Source organism: Mustelus asterias, chromosome 25 (assembly GCF_964213995.1).
Source record: "Mustelus asterias chromosome 25, sMusAst1.hap1.1, whole genome shotgun sequence".
NCBI classification, from domain to species: Eukaryota; Metazoa; Chordata; class Chondrichthyes; order Carcharhiniformes; family Triakidae; genus Mustelus; species Mustelus asterias.
Window position 1 is genome coordinate 31,313,599 of NC_135825.1, and position 20,457 is coordinate 31,334,055.

At 43.4% G+C, this 20,457-nt stretch overlaps 1 protein-coding gene across 1 annotated transcript in view; it reads left to right on the plus strand.

Moving 5' to 3' along the window:
- Positions 1–20,457, plus strand: part of hmga1a (high mobility group AT-hook 1a) — a 109,490-nt gene that overhangs the window by 73,091 nt on the left and 15,942 nt on the right. The window lies entirely within an intron of this gene.

A 20,457-nucleotide genomic window follows, 5' to 3' on the forward strand; every position in this document is an offset into this window, starting at 1 on the left:
CCTCTCAGGTTCCCATCCCCCTGCCAATCAAGTTTAAACCCTCTCAAACAGCGCTAAGAAATCTCCCTCCAAGGATGTTAGTCCCGGTCCTGCTAAGATGCAGCCCATCCATCTTGTACAGGTCCCAATCACCCCAGAACCAGTTCCAGTACCTCAGAAATCTGATGCCATTCCTCCACATCAGTTCTTCAGCCACATGTTCAATTGCTCAGTTCTCTTATTTCTGTGCTCCTCTAAAGCAGTAAACTCAGGATTAATTACAGTGGAACTGTAATTAATCCTGAGTTTACTGCTTTAGAGGTCCTGCTTTTCAATCTCCTTTCTTGCTCCCTGAAATCTGCTTTTAGGATTTCATCTTGCTTCCTACCTTCCTAGTTTTTAGCACCAACATGGACCGCAACTTCTCCCTCCCCCAGAAGAATGTCCTGCAGCTGCATTGTGACATCTTTCACCCTGGCACCAGCAAGGCAAAACACCATTCTGGAGACCTGTTTATGGCCACAGGAATAGCTGTCTGTTCCTCTAACTCATGAATCCCCAATCACTACTGCTCTTCCCCTTGTCTTCCTCCCCCCTTATAGCTGAGCCACCCATGGTGCCACAAACGTGGCTCTGACTGCACTCCTCGGAGGCGCCAAGCCCTCACCGGCATCCAAAATGGGAAACCGATGAGCGAGTGGGACCTCAGGGGACTTGTGCACTCCCTGTCTGATTTTCCTAGACTGTCACGCAGTCAGCCACTGCCTTTCTGCCTCTGTGCTCTGAGCCTCCGGTGTGACCTCTCTGAATATGCTATCCATGTAGCTGTCAGCCTTGTGGATGCCCCATAGTGATTGCTGCCACCATTTAAGATCCGAAATCCGGAGATGCCCTGCCATGTCTTAACTTTGTTTCACTTACATTCACTTCATTTTACTTTACTTTACTTATATTAACTTTATTCTACTTGGTTTTAAATTAATAAACTTTACAACTATTGATAAATCTTACTGGTACTGCTAAATCTCACTGATATTTAACACACTTTCCAAGTTGCAATAAACCTTACATAAAGAACCTCTTTCACTCGTGCACCAAATTCCCACATGAACTTAATTCACTACTCACTGTCAACATCCTTAGGTTACCATTGATCAGAAACTCAACTGGACTCGCTACATAAACGCTCTGGCTACATGAGCAGGTCAGAGGCTAAGAATACTGTGGCAAGTGACTCACTGCCTGACTCCTCAAAGTCCGTCCACCACCTACAAGGCACAAGTCAGGAGTGTGATGGAATACTCCCCTCTTGCCTGGATGGGTGCAGCTCCAACAACACTCAAGAAGCTTGACACCATCCACGACAAAGCAGCCCACTTGACTGGCACCACATTCACTTCCTCCACCACCGTCCCTCAGTAGCATCAGTGTGTACTATCTACAAGATACATTGCAGAAATTCCCCAAAGATCCTTAGACAGCACCTTCCAAACCTACGAGCATTTTGATCTAGAAGGACAAGGGCAGCAGATAGATGGGAACACCACCACCTGGAAGTTTCCCTCCAAGCCACTCACTAGCCTGACTTGGAAATATATCACAGTTCCTTCACAGTCACTGGGTCAAAATCCTGGAATTCCCTCCCTAATGGCATTGTGTGCAAACCCACAGAAAGGGGACTGCAGTGTTTAAAGAAGGCAGCTCACCACCACCTTCTCAAGGGTATCTAGGGATAGGCAATAAATACTGGCCAACCAGCGATGCCCATGTCCCATGAATGAATAAAAAAAGCTCAGTCTCGATCGCACTCAGGTATAATCTACTGCCTCCTTGTGTGTCCCTTACACTCTGTGCACCCCCTTCCATTGGCCGTACCATCTTTGGCCATCTCAACCATAACCCTCCTGAACCTCTTTGCATTGATGTTTTATTCCCAAGTTTTTAAGCCTCCTTAAAATTAACTTTCCAGTTGCCAGTCATTCCTTCTCACTATACAATTACTGTTCAGTTGTCATGCTATTCTGTATAAAACATTTTGGGCCATTTCATGATGTTAAAAACATGCTAAAAATGTTCAAGGTGTTATAAACATGTAGATATATTGTTTGACTGGAGTCGAGAGATTAGACCAGAATAAAAATGATAAGCATGAACTAGTTTATCATTCTATCTGCCTGTCTGGTCTCTGTGGAATTGAACACCTGTTCCAGTGTTCAACAGCTCCAGTGTACAAATTTTGAAGTCTTAAACTTTGTTGATGAGGAAAACTGTGCTTCAGTTAGTGCAAACCAAATTGGCTAAGTTTATCGCAATAGCTGACATTAACTCTGCATTCTGGGTGAGATCTTCCGAAAGAAATGTGCCGAACGAACGAGAAGATGGGAAAGGATTGCAAGTTGCAATGTTATGCACTTAAAATAAAAACCAGAATGCGATTCCCACCAGTACGCAGGGGAAGGTGGGGGTGGAGCCTAAGCTTGCTGGTGAGGTCAGCTGCTGAGCTCTTGGGGAGTCATTGCACAGGTGCCCTGATCTCCCAATGTACTGGGAGATCTTCTACCATGCATCCCATCCCTTGACATCAGGGATCTGCCTCCCCCTCACCCGATCACTCTCTGGGCCAGTCCTTTCCGATGCACCCATCCCATCAAAGTACAAAAATGTGGTGGGACTTTTCATTAATAGGCTACAGATGGGTTGTGCTTATTGTGCATGTGTATACATACAACACAATACAGTCCCTGTAGTGTGGAAGGAGGCCATTTGGCCCATTGAATCTGCACTGACAACAGTCCCACCCAGCCCCCATCCACATCCCTGACACTAAGGGGCTATTTACCATGGCCAATCAGCCTAACCTGCTTATCTTTGGACTGTGGGCGAATACCAGAGAACCCAAAGGAAACCCATGCAGACACGGGAAGAACTTCACACAGACTTAGATTTATTGTACCAGCCTGGACATTTACTACAATTTGAAAGTTTAATTTCTCTTCACTGGTTAGAAGGTATAAATTGTTTTCCTTCACTTAGAAGGATTATCATTGATAACAGCACTGCATAATTGCAAGGCAAGCATGAATTAGTTGCATTCTTAGGCATTTTCATAAAATACTCTGTGCTGGAGAAGTAAAAGGATATTTTATTCTGCAATATATCTGGAATATTTTTCCTGTCTGGAAGCTTGCATTCGTGGTTCATGATCTGCTATTCACTCTTGCTCATCAGGGTTATCGGATTTTTAAGCTGGTAGTCAACATTGTGGTGTGAGTCTGATCTCAATCAGCATTTCTTCCTGTTTCCTGTAAGAGTCAGCCGTTAGTCATAAGGGTTCCCATTTCCTCCAACTCACCACAAAATAAACAGGGTGTCTTACTCACAGTGAGTGGGCAGCGATCCAGAGTTTCTCTTGCCTGCTCTGTATCGGTAGCACTGCTTCCCACATTTGGCACAGAACGTATCTTTTCCTCTGCTGGTTTAATCAACAGAATTATTTTAAAAAGAATGTCCTTATAAAATGAGACAGTACGATCTAAGAGATTTATTTTCTGTTAACCAGTGTTTGCAGAAGAGAGGTTGGGATTATTTTAACAAAAATGTAGCAGTTTTCTCATTTAAAAAAAACAAATTTGAAGATGCTGGGGGGACGATTCTCCCGGTCCATTGCGCTGCTAGAGCAATGCAGCAGGCCAGGAGACATCAGCGGAGGCTGTGTAACGGGCTTCCTGCTGGGCACCACAGCCCCCGTGCATCTCCAGCTGCCGGATTTCCAGCGTCGTCAGCTCCGCACCAGAAATCAGCGCGGAGCTGAACAAATTGTTTAAATAACGATTTATATTTTATTAGCGGGCCCGGGACTGAAGTCTCCAGCAGGGTTTGCAATAACTCCCCACTAGCAGGGAGCTGGCAGCCCAACCCTGCTGGAGTGAAGGGGAGCCAAGGAGGCCGCCTCCCCCCAAGAGGTCGGGGGTAAGGGGGGAGGGTGCCCCCCTGGGCATTGCCATTTGGCAGTGTCAGCCTGGTCTCCTGGCAATGCCCAAAGGACAAAGTGGCAATGCCCAGGTGGTACCTTGGCACTATCCACTGGGCATCGGGCAGTGCCAAGGGGGTGGGGCCTAATGGGGTGATGCCTCTTGGGGGGAGGGTTGGGGTTGGCCCGATCACATCCGGAAGGCCAGCAATCGGGATTGAAGGGCTGCCCAGTGATTTTGCTGGCCAGCGATCGGGGGGCCGGCAGCGCAGGCTACCGCACATGCGCCGATCTCGGCACTGACAGATCGGCGCATGCGTAATGGCCTGCTTAGCACTATGCTGCTGCCTCTGTCCTTCTAGGTGATGAGGTCAAGGGCTTGGAAGGTATTGTCAAAGACCCTTGGTGAGTTCCTGTAGTGCATTTTATAGATGGTACTCACTGTTGCTACCGTGCGCCGTTGGTAGAGGAAATTAGTTTTTAAGTTGGTGCCGATCAAGTGGGCTGCAAGTGAATGGTGTTGGATTGTAACTTCAACCGTGGTTGGAGTTACAATCATCCAGGCAAGTGGAGAGTATTCCTGATTTGTGTCTTGCAGATGGTAGACTTTGGTGAGTCAGGTGGTGAGCTTCTTGCTATTGCTGTGATCCCCACAGATTAATAATGTTTTAAGATATTGAATTCCCAGTGACCAATTTAAATACAAGATTTCAAGACAAAATTTCAAATTTTAAGACTTGTATTGTAACGAGCAAAATAAAGTCAACATTAGCAAAACACCACTTAGTAGACAACTAATACTCTAAACTTCAGGGCAGGTATTTCTTATTAGTTCCTTAACATATCTCATAACATCACATTGCATTTATACATTAAGCCGCACTCTCAGCAGAATTGTCATCTTTACAGGAGCTAGTACTAGTTACTCCCAACTACCAATAGGTTTTAATCTCCCAATTTCTCTGAATTGTAACCTTCAATGTCCATCAAAAGTAATTTCTCTCAGTCTTCTGAGAATCCCAAACTGACATTTCAGCAGCAAGGCCCACTCTGTTGAATCTTTCTCTTGGATTCGCCAGAGCAAAACTTTAAATCTTTGCAGGTTCTATCTCTTTGACGAGAAGCCTAGCTCCCACAGGCATTCTTCTGGTAGCTGACAGAGAAAAGCCTTTTTCCCCTTGTGTGTCCAACGTTTCTGAGTTAGTAACTCTGAGTCTGTAAATCTACACAAAACTTAGCCAGCTACTTGCCTTGTGTGTTCAAGTATTATAATTTGGCTGTTGGGTTTCAATAGGATTTGATCTGGGCCCCTGATTCCTATGGCAACCAGGTCACATCAGCTTGTCACCAGGCAGAACTAGTATGAGGTCGCATGTTCCATTTTACCTTTAGTTGAAAGCGACAGTTTAAAACATATCTTGTTTTATAATGTCTAGCCATCATAACACAACACAACACCCGGCCTGTGGCTGGAGAAGATTTCACAGATAGGGAGAGGTGAAATCGTGGAGGGATTTGAAAACAAGAAGGAGAATATTAAAATTTACACATTGCTTGAGCAGTAGCTAATGTAGGCTAGCGAGCAGAGGAGTATAGGCGATTGGGACTTGGTCAATTTACGGACAAGAACATGTTTGGAAGGGGTCGAATGTGGAATAGTCAAGTCTAGAGGGAGCAAAGGCATGAATGAGGGTTTCAGCAGCAGATGAACTGAAGCTGGGGCAATGTTGCAGAGATGGAGGCATGGTAGCGCAGTGGTTTGCACTGCTGCTTCACAGCTCCAGGGTCCCAGGTTCGATTCCCGGCTCGGGTCACTGTCTGTGTGGAGTTTGCACATTCTCCTCGTGTCTGCGTGGGTTTCCTCCGGGTGCTCCGGTTTCCTCCCACAGTCCAAAGATGTGCGGGTTAGGTTGATTGGCCAGGTTAAAAAAATTGCCCCTTAGAGTCCTGGGATGCATAGGTTAGAGGAATTAGCGGGTAAATATGTGGGGGTAGGGCCTGGGTGGGATTGTGGTCGGTGCAGACTCGATGGGCCGAATGGCCTCCTTCTGCACTGTAGGGTTTCTATGATTCTATGATTACAAATGGAAATAGATGGTCTTAGTGATGATGCAAATGAATCATTTGTCTTTCCAGGGTCAAATCTGACACCAAGGCATGTAAACAGTCTGGGTTAATCTCAGATAGTTGCTCTGAAGCCAAAAATTAAATGGGAGGACATTTCTGCTCATCTGGAAACAGAGAAAATAAGAGCAGGAGTAATCCATTCTGCTCTTCGAGCCTGCTCTACCATGAATTCTGCTCATGGCCGATTATCCAATTCAGTAATCTGTTCCCGCTTTCCCCCATATCCTTTAGCCCTAAGAACTATATCTAGATCTTTCTTGAAAAGAAACAATATTTTGGCCTCAACTGCTTTCTGTGATAGAGAATTCCACAGGCTCACCACTCTGGGTGAAGAATTTTTCCCTTATCTCAGTCCTAAATGGTTTTCCCCATTTCCTCAGACTGTGACCCCTGGTTCTGGACTCTCCCCCCATTAGGAACATCCTTCCTGCATTTGCCCTCTCTAGGCCGTAGAATTTTATAGGTTTCTAGGAGATCCCACCCCCCCACCATTCTCCTAATTTTTCTAAACTCCAGCAAGTATCATCCTGACTGACTCACTCTCTCCTCTTACATCAGTCCTGCCATCTCAGGAATCAGCCTGGTAAACCTTTGCTGCTTCTATAGCAAGTATACTCTTTCTCAGATAAAGAGAACAAAAATGCATAAAAAAGCTCCAGCTCCTCTAGCTGTTCACACCCCACCAGTGCTGCCAGCGAGAATAAAGAACTTAGCATCACCCAAATCTCTGTTCACTGCAGCAGAACTGGAGAATCTCAGCCATGGGCGAAGTCGGAGAATCTGGCCCAGTATTCCAGGTGTGGTCTCACTCTGAGTAACTGCAGCAATACATTCCTGCTTCTGTACTCGAATCCTCTCGCTATGAAGGCTAACATACCATTTGCCGCCTTCACTGTCTGCTGCGCTTGCATGCTTAGTTTCAGTGACTGGTGTACAAGGACATCCAGCTTTTGATGTTGCATAAGCAATCTGACAACTTCAAATATGATGGTTGAAAGTGAATAACCTTGCTTTGTTCTTTCATTAAGAGAGGTAGTTTCAGTGAATTCCTAACAAACTTTACGTGAATCTTGGAGGTGGAATACATGTCCAGATAAGGTCCAAGATTTGGCCATGTACCATGGCCATGGCACAGGCTTGCCATGAGCATAAATACACTGGATTAAAAACCTTGCAAAAATCAATGAACACAACTGAAGTGAGTTTCCTTTATGACTTATGACCCATCTGGCTACAACAATGCAAAGAACGACTATCAAAGTCACTGATCTTAGCATGATTCCAGATAGTTGTCAGCTTTTCCAGATTCCCCTCTGTAGATAGAAAGAGCAACTGCTCTCTGGAATACTTGTGGATATGTACATCTCAAAGATAACCCCATTCATCAGCCTCAGGAGATGCAGCTCCTTTACCTTTGCCCCATTTCATATTTGTTGGTTGGCATATATGTACCTGTATATTTTACACCTATATCTCTGTGGCACATCTTCCCTTGACATATTTGAACTCCTCTGCTGCTACAATCTACAAGAGAGAAGAAAGTCTGTCCTGGTGAGGGGCCGTGCCTGTTTGGGTTACAACCCATACAGTGTTCTATAGTTGCTGAAAGACAGAATAATTCATCATCACTCTAGATAGTCAGGATAATGTTGATGGGTGTTGGTGATCTCTTGCACACTCATGCCTGTGCAGAGCCACTTTGTTTGTGTAGAAGCATTTGAGTCCAATAGGGCATTTTGGAAGCCTTGCAGGGTTAGATGCTGGAAGGCTCTGATTTTTGCAGGTAAATGCTGCCACCTAGACAGAATACATTAAAGCACAACATTTGTGTTCCTAACTGGAAGGAAGTGTTTTCATTGTGGAGTTTCCCTTCTGTGGAGACCCAATGTTTTGGTTTTTCACCCAGTACAGGCCCTTATGAGGTTGCAGGGGTGACTTGTATGTACCATAGTATCCCTACAGTATAGAAGGAAGCCATTCGGCCCGTCAAGTCTGCAGCAACTTATCCCCATGTATTTACCCCGCGAATCCCCTAATCTGCACATCTTTGGACATTAAGGGGCAATTTAGCATGGCCAATCCACCTAACCTGCACAACTTTGGACTGTGGGAGGAAACCGGAGCACCTGGAGGAAAACAAGCAGACACAAGGAGAACATGCAAACTCCACACAGACAGTCATCCAATGCTGGAATTGAACCCGGGTCCCTGGCGCTGTGGAGGCAGCATGCTAACCACTGTGCCACCGTGGCGGGGGGGGGTGCCGGTTCAGAACAGAGTTGAGGGGGAACTTCTTCTCTCAGAGGGTGGTGAATCTCTGGAATTCTCTGCCCATTGAAGTGGTGGAGGCTACTTCATTGAATATGTTTAAATCACAGGTAGATAGTTTTCTGATCGATAAGGGAATTAGGGGATATGGGGAGCAGGCGGGTAAGTGGAACTGATTCGCTTCAGATCAGCCATGATCTTGTTGAATGGCGGGGCAGGCTCGAAGGGCCAGATGTCCTACTCCTGCTCCTATTTCTTATGTTCTTATGTGCCGCCGTGTATGTCAGGCATCCGGACTTCAGTCCCCATGCTGCTATTATACCTAATTTGACCAACTAAAGCATATCTGCACTGATCCCAATTTTAACCTACTGAAGCTTTTCTTAAAAAACACACATGATCTAAAAGGGCAGATCTCCTTAAGAGAGGAAATTATCTAGAATACAAACATCAAAATGGGTTATTTGGTCTAACTGGTCAAATGAAAATCCATCCTGAAGGAGTGAAGAAATGAATTAGTATTGGCAATGTAGCAATACTGCTACTCGGCAAAATAATCCATTTTCATAACTTGTTGATGAAATTAAATGACTAAGTCTTGTACGCGATATAGGTCGGGAGGTATTTAATTCTGTTACCCAACAGCTGTGAAATCCTGGTCCCTCTGGTGAGGAAGGTAGAGATGCCACTGATCACCACTGCTTCTTTCTCTTCTGTTGTCAGTTGCACAACCTGCGGCAGGCCAGTTCCCAGTCCTCTCCCTCTCTCTCTCTTGTGTTCCATGCAATGGGGGAAGGAACAGACCTCTGAGTAACTGCAAGAGCATGTGTTCCCCTGACGGATGCAGTGCATTCATGAAGGTGGTTGTCAGGCAGATGCATCACATTTGCAGAAGGATTATGTTGAGCAGCAGTGGCGGATGGATAAATGGGGATGTGAGGAAGTGCATAGAAGATGAACGATGGAAAACGTTTTAAACTGAAGTGATTGTGAGGAATGATCATACACTTGACAAGACAGAGTGATAGTGGAGGGGTGGTGCGCATGACAGGATCTAGGTGAATCTACAATTCTACTCACCAGTCCTACCCTGGTTACATTATTAGATCACAATCTGTGGTGGATCTAGGAATTGGCTGCAATGTTTCTGCTTTTTTACCTCCTCAACCACCTCCAAACACACCACATGGTATCAGCAGAAGGTTTCTTCCTCACAATACTGAGGACTATGATCTCCTTCCAGCTATTCACTACACCCAGGAATATGTCAAGAGATGCAACATTAAATGAGGATTGGTCCTTTACTGTCCTGAGTCCACCTTTAAAATTCACTGTCTCTTTGCACAAGCTCCTAACTCCACCTTTGTAATGACTCATTAAAATGTCAAACTGAGGTCAATGTTTTCCATTAAAGATGCAAAATTGAAAGTAACATCATAATAAGGTAAAAGCAAAATTCTTTCTCTTCACTAAATTAAGAATCATTTGATCGCTTACTGCATTTGCAACATTGGCTGGTTTGATTCGGGCTTTGTGGCCACAAATTATTTATGAATCCTGCAGAAAATACAAGGGCTTCACACCTCTTGAGAGATGGATCCTTTATTAGTTATGTCTGTAAATTGCCTTCCAAAGGAGCAACGCTTATCACTGATCCCATAATGTGTTTTGTGTTAGAATTTTGCTCAAGTCCTAATAGGCATTAGGCATGGGTGGCACGGTGGCACAGCGGTTAGCACTGCTGCCTCAAAGTGCCAAGGACCCAGGTTCAATTCCGGCCTCGGGTCACTGTCTGTGTGAAGTTTGCACATTCTCCCCGTGTCTGCGTGGGTTTCCTCTGGGTGCTCTGGTTTCCTCCCACACTCCAAAGATGTGTGGGTTAGGTTGATTGGCCATGTTAAATTGACCCGAGTGTCAGGGGATTAGCAGGGTAAATATGTGGGGTTACGGGAATAGAGCCTGGGTGGGATTGTGGTTGGTGCAAACACGATGGGCCGAATGACCTCCTTCTGCACTGTATGGATTCTTTGGCAACTCGACGTGTGATCCGATCTGAATGATGTACGTGAGTCTGAGGCCAGGAGCATTTTTAAAAATTCTTTCATGGGATGTGGGCATTGCTGGCTGAATCAGCACTTATTGCCCTTGAGGGGACATTTAAGGGCTGACCACATTGCTGTGGGTCTGGTGTCACATGTAGGCCAGACCAAGTAAGGACGGCAGATGTCCTTCCCTAATGGACATTAGTGAACCAGATGGGTTTTTACGACAATCGACATTGGTTTCATGGTCATCACTTCATTAGGTAAGAGCAATCAGGGGCCCTTAAGTATTTACAATGGTGATATTATAAATTTTTAAATCATTCATAGGATATGGATGTTGCTAATCCCTAATTGCCTTTGTGTAGGAGGTAATATTCAAGTCTTTTTGTATACTACTGAATGGCTTGTGAGGCTGTTTCAGAAGACATTTAGGAGTCAGTCACATTGCTTTGGGTCTGGAATCATGTATAAGTCAGACCAAGTAGGGATGCACAGCAGATTTCTCCCCTTAATGGACATTTGTGAACCAAATGGAATTTTAATGGCAGTCAGGTAGTTTTGTTGTCGCCATTACTGATGCTGGCTTTTTATTCCAGATTTAATTAATTCACTGAAGTTAAACTTTTAGCTGTCGTGGTGAGATTTGAAATTGCGTCTCCAGACCATCAGTCCAAGCCTCTGGTAACTAGTCCCATAATATAACTAAAATTAAAGTAAGGAAAATGTTAAGTAATAATTTTGTGTCGCTGTTTAGAGTAGAGGTTCAATTCTTAATTTTAAAACTTGAGATTGATAGCTGTCTGATACCTGGGAGTACGAAGGAAGTAGGATTTATGGAGATTGGTCCCAGATCACTCATGACCTTTACTGAATAAGAGGACAGGCTGGAGGGGCTAAATGGCCTACTTCAGTTCCTGCATTCGTAAGATTTAAAATTGTGAATAAAATGCCTTAATAATTTTTATGCCTTGCCATTTGTGTGTTCCTTTTTAAAAAATTTCCCACACAAAGTGCCATTCTTGATACCCCTTCTGGGATGTGCTAAAGCAGTTCTTTACCTCAGGGAGGAAACCTGTTGTAGTCGTGTCACTTCTAGTGACTAACACAGCAGGGGCTTTGACAGATGCCCTGCAGTTGTCCTTTCTGTGGACAGGGGAAGAGAAAGCAACTAAGGGGTGAGTACCAATGAAGTTTAAAAGTTGAAACAGGTGGTTTTAAATTAATATTTTGTCAGGAGAAATTACGGAAGTTCTGTTACTCTGTAGTCACAGTCTTTCAACCTTTACCTTGCAATGTGTGGTGGTATCGTTTGAAGCCATTCTTACAGATGTTATGTGATTAATAACACACTCACTTTGAAACCACGAAAGAAATTCGATAGGCACAATGTTTAATGTTCAAGGCCCCTTTGCATAACTTCCTGCTATATAACAACGATAAGCTGCTGGGAGAAAATGTTCCTACAGATGTAGAACTTTACTGGTGAACAGATGTGTTTGAGGCCCCTTAGGCATTCTTCCAGTGCGCTCTGGTGCTGATGATGTTGTGCCGATAGACTGAACATTTTTTGGAGGCTTAGTATTCGGTGTATTTCATTGGCATTGTGGCAGTTTCTACTCATGTTCATGGATATTTTGCATCTGCTGAAGTGATTGTGTAAATAATTTCAAAAATAAGCTACTGCCAAAAAGATAGCATGGATTGATAGAATGTTTTTGATTTTATATAGATGGAGAGGGGAGAAAACACAAATCTTTGATAGCGTGTTTCTGGAATAGAATTTCAGCCATAAGATGAATTGCTGAAAAATGGTGGCAACTAGTACCTAGATTCACCGCCAGTTTTTCACTTAGTGGAAAACACTTTTATAGCAGTGTCCTGGGGAAATTATTGCACTGGTGTGTGGGTACATGAAAAGTACTGCTGTATTTTTGTTAACTGTGCATTGTGGATGCCTGATACCATTGCATTATTGCAATGGTGAACTGGAGACTTTTAGCATCGTCACAGGAGCGGACTGGAGATTTTAAAATTATAATGCAGCGTACTCAGTCGGCACGAGCTGCAGAACTATGTGAGCTAACAGTTAGTTCTGATTGAGTGTGATGAAGGATACATGTAAGAAAAACTGCAGCAGAAGCAGCAAATTTTGTAATTGCAATCATGAAATAAAATGTAATTAGATTCTCGTAGCAAAGCACAGATGAAGCACAGGGAGGGGAAGATGAGATATGCGTGAGTGATTTTTAAATGGATCTCTGAGGAAAAGATAGGGGAAGTAAAATGGATTGGTTGAAAAATTATATTTTAATCATTTGGGTTTTACTTTAATTTTCTTGTGGTTCGACACTTTTGAATTGCTGTGTTTTGGTGGCAAGGATTGTGATTGTGGTCTTGTTTTGTACCTAGAGCATCTTACAAATTAAATATAGTGCCAAGTAAGCAGCATGGTTCTTTCTCAGAGACTGGCTCTGGCATTAAGACTAATTCCTGCACTGTTCCTGTGCTATTTTGAAAGTAGATTCACGTTTGTTATCAAATATTTCTTACAGTTGCGTTACCACTTGATGCAGTATATTGTTCTGTTCTGTATTTTGACCTGTTAAACACCTGCAGTGCTTCTGAATAAAGATTTCCTATTTTCAGTGGTCTTGCTTTGTGTTTTGTCTTATGTTTTGAGCGCTCTTTAACTTTCCAAATTACATTTGTCAACATGCTTTAGATTACTTGGGGCCCTAGCTCACTGGTTGGGAGTTTGTGTTGAACGGTTAGGAATTCATAAACTAACTCTTCCAGTTTGCAGAATACAGCCTAGTAATTTCTCTCTTCCTTTTCTGCTGGGGCCAATGCAGTCCATACCAGCTGGTATCTGTCACATTTCTCTTTGCCTGCCTTTTGATCTCTTACCCACCAATTCCCCAGACAGCAGCAATCTCAACAACTTACTTCTGAGTCTATAATAATGTGTCCATCACTTCTCTCTCCTCATGGTAGTTCAAGGGCCTTTTCAAGAGTAATTCATCTTGTTCAACTAATTTTCCACACAGATTGTAACACCGCAATTCAACTGCTTCCAGTCTTTTTAGTTTAGTGTTCAAGATCTAGTTTTCACATGCACACAAGGCTGTCAACCACATTTAAGCATTCTACTTCTTAGTCAAACTGTAATACATATTTCTCCTTTAGCAAACCAATCTTCAGAGAAACCTATGTTGTCCAGATGAGACTTGCATTAAAGGGGGTCATTGTACGGATTTATTCACTTGCAAGTCACAAATTCCAACTGAATTATTGTAGGGCTTTGAAGTAACTGCACTGATCAACCTTTTAGACAGCGCAAAAGCAGAATAGGTACTTACAAAAAAAAAGGGACTGATCGCACTTGTGTCAGTACCAACTGGGTTTGTTTCATATTTGCACAGAACATGAGTGTCTTATTTTACACGTAGACAATGGGCCCCATTTTGTGGTTTACATTTAAAATCTAGCATTGGGAAAAACTGGACATTTTCTAAGCGCTTTATAAAAATGTCAAGTACTGTGCAGCTACTTTCCAGAACTAGACATAGGGTTAGAAATAGATACATGTTCAAACCATTTTAAGGGTTCAAAACATACGGAAGACTTACAAATTTCGCAGCATTCTGTGCAAGCATTGGGCTCACTTCCAAATTGTCTAGCCCATTATTTCATTCACTTCAGGAAACTATCTAGAATGGGCATTAGGCCCCTTGCATATTAAATTTAATTAGGGGCCTAATCTGTTAAATGATCCCTCTACAAAACATTTTACTGACAAATGGGGGTGGGGGCTGCTGCTGCCCTGCTCATCAGATTCAGAAGTAAATTATTCTTAATTTCTGTGAAGCCGGAAGGAATGAGCTTCCCCAACTCTACAATTCACAATTGCCCCTTACTCCTCATACAATCATCTTTTATATTTACAGTTGGAATTGCAAAGCAGAGCACCGGCTCCACAGTAATTGTCATAATTAAAAACTTGACAGTAAAATACCCACCTATTGCATGAGATAAAATGTTGGCTCTCGTCCTGGGGAGGGAAGAATGAGCAAGACGTTCCCACCCTTGATTATTATTCACTGCCAAAAAGTGCGTTGATGAATTTTGGGAGAGGATTAGGCTTGGCTGTGTCAAAACTCTCATGTGGAAAATGCTTACCCTCTCCCTATCTAATTGTTCCCCAATATGAACCATCCGATGAAAAGAGGGCAGATTATTTGGGAATATGCAGGAGGATGAAATGGCTAAAGTGTTATAGCACGAGAGTTTGATGCCAAGATTACTACCACAAACCCCTTGAATGCACTAGCATTGTACACTTTGTAACAGTGCCATTGAATGCCATCACATGTGTTGTTAGATGAAAGCTGCACTCATTATTATGCTGTTTCAAGGTTCCATTGGCACGGTGTTATCCAACTTTAATCTTCTTTGTTGAATTTTGTATTCATTCTACTCAGAGCTTTTGTGACACGCCTTTCAGTTTCTTACGCACAGCAATTGTACTTTCCTTGGAGTTGACATATGTCACAACAGATCTACATCTTATCCAGTGTTAGTAGGAAACATGAACTAATGCTGACTTGAATAGAGACTTTTTAATGCAGGAATTTCCACAGAATGCCAAGTATGTTTTCATTTGTCCAGAACCTTATACCACCCATAGTCACAGTTTCACTAGTGCTAAGCAAACAAAACAATAGCACTAAACAGATGTCTCATTGATCCCATTCTGAAAGAATTTAGGATCTTTTGAATGTTAGTATTTTCGCATAAGATTGTTATATCGTGAAATCATAGAAATCATAGAAACCCTACAGTACAGAAAGAGGCCATTCAGCCCATCGAGTCTGCACCGACCACAATCCCACCCAGGCCCTACCCCCATATCCACCCACTAATCTACGCATCTCAGGACACTAAGGGCAATTTTTAGCATAGCCAATCAACCTAACCCGCACATCTTTGGACTGTGGGAGGAAACCGGAGCACCCGGAGGAAACCCACGCAGACACGAGGAGAATGTGCAAACTCCACACAGACAGTGACCCAAGCCGGGAATCGAACCCAGGTCCCTGGAGCTGTGAAGCAGCAGTGCTAACCACTGTGCTACCGTGCCGCCCTTTCTTTTTTCCTTCAGAGGAAACGACAGTCAGGCTTTCAAGACCTTCTGTCTAATTTGCTTACCACCCTTGCTAAATGCTCATTTCACCCTAATGGCCCCTCTTTGAACCCTGGCCCCCTCTCCAACCACCACCATCATCATTGTTCCCAACCTACATAGGAGAAGGAATACATTGCACAGAGTTAATCAATAAAATGCCTTGATTCCACCTCACTCAGCCTCCAACACTGGACAAACAGCAATTCTGCTTCTGTCCTTCTATAAAGCTACTTCCAATTGTGCCGAACTGTCTATATATCTCCATGTGTAACTGGAGCACTGTATTAATAAACATGTCTCATCTTTTTATTTGTTCACCCTGTAGAAGAGCTCTTATTTTAGAAATACATAAAATGAAATAGATTTCAAACTTGTCTCATTGCTGGTAAAGTAAATCACTTTGAAAATAGTCACCAGTTACTCAGTTATTTAATTGTGATGGTTTAACCAACTTAACCAAGATTGGCATTAGAGAATGAATGACTAATGTGGACTTAACCAAATTTCCATGAAATGGTACATTGAACAATCTGTTTTTAATGGTTTTAATGTTACAGACGCTTTGCATCAAGTCTAGTCTTATCCACCAAACATCTCAATGCGGGCCTGAATTTTAGTGTCTTTGCAGTTGAATATAAGATGCAAATAACATCTTGGGGTGAGCACTATCAGAAAAAGAAAACCCATGAATTTCTTCTGACTTAAAGTTTAGAAAATTCCTACAGCAAAAGCAGTGCCTGTTTGAGGGTGAGGATGTGTCATTCAGATTGTTTGTTTATTCCCCAGAGACACGCATATTTTTGGACATTGACCTCATTTTGAAAGACTCCAGGACTGGGTTTTATTCTGCCACCATAGGAATTTTTTAGTGAAAAGCAGCTAGAGCCAAACGCGAGAAGAATAGTTTGATTTTAGATGGGAATATATTCAGTGAAGCTGTGTTTCAAAATCAGTAAATCTTCAGTGAAGACAGATGGCGTAAGACAGAAGTGCAAAGCAGAGAGGCTGAAGTGGTACATAGATTGGCCACTGTTATAATTGTTTAGCAGTGTTATAACAGGGACCCAGTTGTGTTTTGTTTCATTTGGACTTTATTCCTAACATGCCACAAAGATTATTGTCGAGGTTAAAACTCAGTTCGTGCTGGGTTAATTTTAATATCCACTGTTCTTTCACTCCACAAGGTCTTTCCTTTAGGGAAAATGTTAGGGTTGAAGTTTGTCTTGGATGAACTGCCCATTAAATGCCCCACTCGCTATTCAGTTCCATTGATGTCAATCAATTGAATATAGGATAGAGGGTAAACCAGGCAGCTTTGTCAAGCATTCCATCACTCCTCACACTCGCTTAAGTTTAATGTGTCTTCCATTGTTCATTTTCTATGTGCTCTCTCTCACACCCCACTTAACCATCCACCACTGTCACTCAATTTAATCCTTATGCAATGTGATGCGTCTGCCTGACAGCCCCTTCACAAATGCACGGCATCCCTCAGGAGAGCACATACCCTTAGAGTCACGGGTCTGTTCTTTCCCCTGTGGAACACAGGGGAGAAGGTGAGGACTAAAGAGCTGGCCTGCTACAGATTGTGCAACTGAAGAGAAAGAGGTCAATGGAGATCAGTGGCATCTCTATGTCTTTGACCTTTGGGATTTCATAGCTGTTTGGTAATAGAATTAAATATCTCCTGACTCACATCCCATACAAGACTCAGTGGTTAACTTCTTCGGTGAAAATTGATTACTTTGCTGAGTAGCAGTATAGCTACATTGCCAATACTAATTCATATCCATTTCTTCACTCCTTCAAGATGGATTTTAATTTTGGAGAAACAGTCTGTGTTATCGCCCAAGTTGAATTTCTAGCTTTCAGTGTCCCCAGTCTTGTGCCTTTGTGGACTATTTTTATCTGCCCTAATGTATCTCCATCCTCCCCCTATCCCCCTTTAGGAGCCAGTGTCAGATAAGCAGAAATTACCTCCAAAGAAATATTGGGGAAATCAAAGCCATTGTTTTCAATCCTCACAACAAATTCCGTTCCCTAGCAACTCCATCCCTCCCTTAGCAACTACCCATGGCTGAACCGGACTGTTCTATAAATTGAATTCCATATTTGAACCTGAGATGAGTTTCTGACTGCATATCTGCGCCATCACTAAAACTGTCTGTTTTCACCTCTGTAACAGTGTTGACTTTGCCAGGTCTCGATCAGTTCATCCACTGTTGAAGCCCTAATCCATGTGTTTGTTACCTCCAGACCTGACTATTCCAATGACTCCTGGCGAGCCTCCGACTTTCTGCCCTACACAAACTTGAAATTGTCCAAGATGCTTTGCTTGTGCCCTAATTCACACTATGTTTCATTCACCTATCATAGACATAGATATCACCCCATGCTTGCTGATCTACACTGGCTCCCAGTTAAGCAATACGTTGGTCTTAAAATTCTCATTCTTATTTCAAATCACTACGCATCCTTGCTCCTCCCTCGTAATCTCCTGTTTCCCCCCAAGATATCCTCCAATTCTGGCCTCTTAGCAAAGTCCGAAACTCTGAAATGACATCACATCCTGCCCCGATAATGTCATGCCCTTCCTCCAATGGCATCGAACGCACCCCCAATGGCATCAAACGCACCCCCAATGGCATCGCACGCACCCCCAATGGCATCGCACGCACCCCCAATGGCATCGCACGCACCCCCAATGGCATCGCACGCACCCCCAATGGCATCGCACCCACCCCCAATGACATCACACCCACCCCCAATGGCATCACACGCACCCCCAATGGCATCACACGCACCCCCAATGACATCACACACACCCCCAATGACATCACACACACACCCCCAATGACATCACACACACACCCCCAATGACATCACACACCCCCCCTAATGACATCACACCACATCCCAATGACATTGCAACACACTCCCAATGACATCACACCACACCCCTAATGGCATCACACCACACCCCCAATGATATCACAACACCCCCCCAATGATGTCACACCCTACCCCGATGATGTCACGCCCTGCCCCCCCAAAAGATATCACACCCATCCCCAATGACATCATCCCTAAACCTCTTCTCTTCTCTCCCTATCTCTTTCTCCCCACTCCTTTAAAGCACTCCATAAAATCTACTTCTTTCAAGCCTTTGGTCACCTGTTCTAATATCTCCTTTTGCAAGTTGATTTCAAATGTTGTTTGATAACGTTTCTGTGAAGTGTGCTGGGACGTTTTACCAAGTTTAAAGGCAGTACATAAATACAAGTTGTTGTTCTTGGACAATTCTGAAATGTTGATGCTTAGCATAACTCTTGTGAATGGGAAAACAGTGGGGGGTGGGGTTACTGGACTTTACTAGTGCCTTGAAGTTGGTTCAGAGTGAATCAATAGCTCACTTTACACAGCTGCTGATTTTCATTTCCATTTGCTTCTCATCAGTGGCGGACTTGCACTTTGTGGGACCCCGCGCTCACCTTCATTTCTAGGGCCCCTCTAATGATGTAATGCCCCACATCCAGTGACATCACACCCCACCCCCAATATGACATTTGCATTTCAAATGCTAAAAATTATTGGTCTGATTTTAGCAAATGTTCACCCCTCAAGAATTAATCCAAGTTGTCTACTCAGGTCAGTATTTTACACTTCCAATTAATATATGACAATGTAAACATAATCAGTTTGAAAAGCTTCCTAAAAAGTCAAAGGTAAAGGGGCAGCACGGTGGCACAGTGGTTACCACTGCTGTCTCACAACACGAGGGACCCAGGTTCAATTCCGGCCTCGGGTGACTGTGTGGAGTTTGCATGTTCTCCCCGTGTCTGTTCCGGTTTCCTCTGGATGCTCCAGTTTCCTCCCATAATCAAAAGATCTGTGGATTAGATTGATTGGCTATGCTAAATTGTCCCTTATTGTCAGGGGGACTAGGCAAGGTAAATATGTGGGGTTACGGGGTTAGGGCCTGGGCGGGATCATTGTCGGTGTAGGCTCAATGGGCCAAATGGCCTCCCTCTCACTGTGGGGATTCTATGAACTAAGATTGATGAACTTGTGTTAGTAAATGCTCGCTCATGTGTGTAAATTGAAGTCAGGCTGCAATATAAGGTGCAAAAAAAAATCAAATTTTTGAAAACAGTTAAAATACATTTTATGTTTTATTCATTCATGGGATCTGGGCGTTGCTGGCTGGGCCAGCACCTTTTGTTGGTTGCCCATCGCCAATTGCCTTTGAGCTGCTCGGCCGTTTCAGAGGGCAGTTAAAAGTCAACCACATTGCTGTGGCTCTGGAGTCACAATTAGACCAGACCAGATGAGGACAGCAGATTTCTTTCCCTGAAGGACATTAGTGAACTAGATGGGTTCTTACGACAATCGACAATGGTTTCATGGTCATCAGTAGATTTTTAATTCCAGATTTTTATTTTAACATTGTGTTAAAAATGTGAAATCTCTAAACTCAAATTCTGTTGTTCCCCACTTTAAATATAATGATTTAAATATTCTTTTCTCAAGGAAAAGTAGTATGAATCTTAATTTTTAGAAGAAGTTTGTTATAGAACAGAGTCCAGTTGCGTGAACATATATTATTTGGAATGATTGGGTCTGAGCAGCTTGTTTCCACATAGTGCTGGGGCACAGCCCAGTGTTTAAATGTTTAATAGTGTTAGAAGGCACAAGGTGAGGAAAATCAGGTCTTACCTGGTGGGATGAAGAGAATCGCTGGGACCCTGTCCTCTCTGACTGGGATCCTGTTCACCCCTTCCTTCATAAACCAGCGTTGGTTAACAGAAGTGGCCAAAGGCTGATCTGGGAGCAAGTCACCTTTGGGAGGCTCAACATTCAAATAGGAAGCAGGACTATTAACA